The sequence below is a fragment of the Microtus ochrogaster genome, chromosome 4 (genome assembly GCF_000317375.1).
Source record: "Microtus ochrogaster isolate Prairie Vole_2 chromosome 4, MicOch1.0, whole genome shotgun sequence".
Lineage (NCBI taxonomy): Eukaryota > Metazoa > Chordata > Mammalia > Rodentia > Cricetidae > Microtus > Microtus ochrogaster.
In genome coordinates, this window is record NC_022011.1 from 14,998,905 (window position 1) to 15,002,826 (window position 3,922).

Here is a 3,922-nt window from a genome sequence, read left to right on the forward strand (position 1 = left end):
CAGGCTGGTCTCGAACTCACAGAGATCCACCTGCCTCTGCCTCCCGAGTGCTGGGATTAAAGGCGTGCGCCACCACCGCCCAGCCCAAAAGACTTTTTTGTTTGTTTGTTTGCTTGTTTTGTTTTTTGAGACAGGGTTTCACTATAGCTGTCAGGAGGATCTCTGTGAGTTCCAGGCCAGTATTGTAATGGTCTGTCCAGTCCCTTTAAGAGACAAGCCCCCTACTCCCCCTACCCTGTCCCCTGAGGCAAGAAGATCTTCCTTCTGCTTCCAACCTGAGTTCCTTCCTTTCCATCTCTCTCTCTCCCTTTTTTCCCTTCTCCCCTTTCTTTTCCTCCCCCGCCTCTGTTTCTCTTTCTCTTTCCCTCTCTGCCTCTCTTTCTGCTCTCCCCACTTCTCCCCTTTTCCTTTCCCCTCCATAACCCACTAAATAAATACTCACTTTCCCTGCATAGCATGCCTAATAGGTCTGTATCTCTCATCTGCTGTCCAGCTACCTGGCTGGGACCAGCTGCCTTCATGGTCCACTGTGGTCTCTTGACCTGCTGCTCACTGCAGCCACTCGGGGAATGGCTGTTTTATTTTTACCATAAATTTGGTGCCTGTGACTTGGCCAGGCTCTCTCCATGTTTCCTCCGGCCTGCAGGTGGGCCGGTTGAGGAAATGTGAAACCTTGGGCTCCAGAACCAGGTTTCTTTACAAGAGCTCTGCATTCTATCTGCCTAAACAGCGACCTCTATGCACACCAGTGGCTTTGGTGGTGAGTTTTCCCCTTCCAGCCCCCATCCTTTAATATGGCGGTGCCCAACCTTCCTAATGCTGTGACCCTTTAATACGGTGGTTCTCAACCTTCCTAATGCTGCAACCCTTTAATATGGCGGTTCTCAATCTTCCTAATGCTATGACCCTTTAATACAGTTCCTCGTGTCATGTGACCTCAACCATAACATTATTTATTTTTATTGCTACTTCATAACTGTAACACTGCTACTGTTATGAATCATAATATAAATATTTGATACACAGGATATCTGACATGGGATCCCAAAATGGGTCACAACCCACAGGTTGAGACCTACTGTAGGAAACAGAGACTTGGAGATTTCTAATAAGAACTTTGGGTTGTGTTTATATTTCCTCTCCTCTTGGAAACTAAGCAGGGTTGGACCTGGCTAGTATCTGGATGAGAGACAGTCCAAAAAACCTTGTTGGATTAACTTAAAGAGCATTTATGGATTATCCATGGGTGGCTGAGAGGAAAACTGTCTTGATATGTGCCAGGGACTGTCCTAGACACATTCAGGCTCACAGCAGCCCTATGGAAGAGACACAGTTACTGTTCCTTTTTTACAGATGAGACGTGAGATACAATGGGCCAGTTGACATCCTAAGCGTAGGAGAAGGTCTGGCAGGGCACTCTGGCTCCATGGCCAGTGTTCCGAGCAACTTCACCAGGCTGTTTTATGATGGTATACTTGGCACTGACATTTCTGGAAGTAAGTAAGCCATTTCATTAATGCCCACATCAAAACGTTTAATTTGCTATAATCACATCTCACCAACAGAGGTCGACAATCGCCCCTGTTCTGCACAACCCCATGGGTGAGAACGCTCAGGAACAGGGCAGGGGTGACTGAGGATACCATTTCACACATGACTTGAAAAACAGAAAGCTGCAAGTTAAAGGATTGTTTGTCAGACCAAGTGAAGACACTGTGTTCCTGTTCCCTTAGCGGCTTGGTGGCTGGACTCCAGAAACAGAGGTATAAAAGGGCAGTGGCTGGGTACTTACAAAACATTGGCACCATGGCTTCTAGACCAGGACTGAAAACACCACAGCCTTAGCCATGCCCCAGATTCTCTTGGGAGGAAATGACAGCGGGAACAACATGTCTCCGAGGGACACAAACTCCTCCCACTTACACCAAGTTGCAGTACCAATAGGAGTATAGATCAGCCTGAGCTGGTTTCCATGAGAACAGTGCACCTTCATGGCACTCCATATCAGGGACTTGGGTACCTCCACCAAACACAGCCAGGTTCCTTCTGTCACCAGTATAGGCAGTCACATGGTTGTGGGGTAGTTCCAGTTACCAGTTGGGGTAGAAAAACTCTCAGGAGTGGAGGCTGGGCATAGAGGAAGAGTGAGTATAAGAGAGACAGAATGAACTAGAACAAAGCACAATGAGACATAGATGTGAAATACCATAAGGTAAGCATCACTGTGTAGCCCAAAATTAATAGTAGTGAGGCTGGCAAGGTGACTCAGTCAGCAATGACTGTGCCTCCGAAGCATGAGGACCTGAATTTGGATCCCTGCCACTCATGTAAGAAGTCGGGCACAGTGGCAAGTGCCTGTGACCCCAGGACTGGGAGTGGGGACAGGTGGATGCTGGTCATTGGCCAGCTAGCTGAGATTAATCAATAACTTTCAGGCTCAAAGGGACCCTGTGTCTACAAATACAGGTATAGAGTGATCCGGGGAAGATGGCTGATGTCTACCTCTGGCCTTCACGGACCTATGCTGCACATACAAACACCTACACGAGCAAATGCACACACCACCTACCCATGACAGCTATAAAATAATAATAATGATGATAATAATAATAATAATAATAATAAAATAATAATAATGCTTGGGCTTGAGACCCAGAAGAAAATGATGGAGGCCTTTTTATTTTTCCAAATGATTTCTTGGTATGGTGCTTCCATGGGTTGTAACCTTCAGCATCCACTGAAATCAGTTTCCTGGGCTAGAAACGTGGCTGCCCAGTGGTAGAGAACTTCCCTAGCAAGGCCATGGGTAGATCCCAGCACGGTGAATAATTAATTAACTTAACCCATTAATTAAGATAAATGCAAGTGTCTGCTGTCTGCTGTCCCAAGAAGGTGGATTCCAGGTCTATGTTAACCTAAGAAATCTGAGTAGCGCCAGGCGTGGGGAGTGGGGTGCTGGCTGAGGACTTTCTCAGTCTCTGCAGTGCTGCAGCCAGACTGGAGTCATCTGAGTGAGGCGTTTGACCTCTGCCCATCCCTCCCTCAGAGGAACACAAACTCCTCCCACTTACACCAAGTTGCAGGCTTCTGTTTCTTTTCTTTTTTTAATATTTATTTATTTATTGTGTTCTGTCTGCGTGTATGCCTGCAGGCCAGAAGATGGCACCAAATCTCACTACAGATGGTTGTGAGCTGCCATGTGGTTGCTGGGAATTGAACTCAGGACCTCTGGAAGAGCAGCCAGTGCTCTTAAACTGTGAGCCACCTCTCCAGCCCCTGGCCTTCTGTTTCTAGAGCACAACAAGCTGTTCCCCACTGCCAACCCTTTGCTCAAGCTGTGCCTCCTTAGGACTGTAGCTCTCAGGTGTCTGTGCCAGCTCCTCATTCAGGCTAGCCTCTGCGTCCTCATTCAGGCTAGCCTCTGCGTCCTCATTCAGGCTAGCCTCTGCATTCTCAGTGAAAGCCATTCTCTAGAATGAGTTTGGTTTTTGTTTGGGCATGGTCTTGTTCAGCAGCTCACATCTGCCTTAAATTTATAATCGCCCTGATTGAGCCTCCAGAATATTTAGGATTACTGGTGTGTGTCATCATGCCTCATTCACTTTTGCTTCTGATTCTTCCTCCTCTCCCCCTTCACCTCCTTTTCCTCTTTCTCTTCCTCTTTTTTTAAAACAAGATTTCCTGTTCTAAAATGATCCCTCTCTAGTGTTCTGTGAGCTCCATGCTCCTCTCACCACCAAGAGCCTCAGACTTAAAACTATGTACACAGTTAGTGCACCATCAGTGGTCATTGTACACAGTCAGTGCACCATCAGTGGTCATTGTACACAGTCAGTGCACCATCCGTGGTCATTGTATACAGTCAGTGCACCATCCGTGGTCATTGTACACAGTCAGTGTGTCATCTGTGGTCATTGTATAC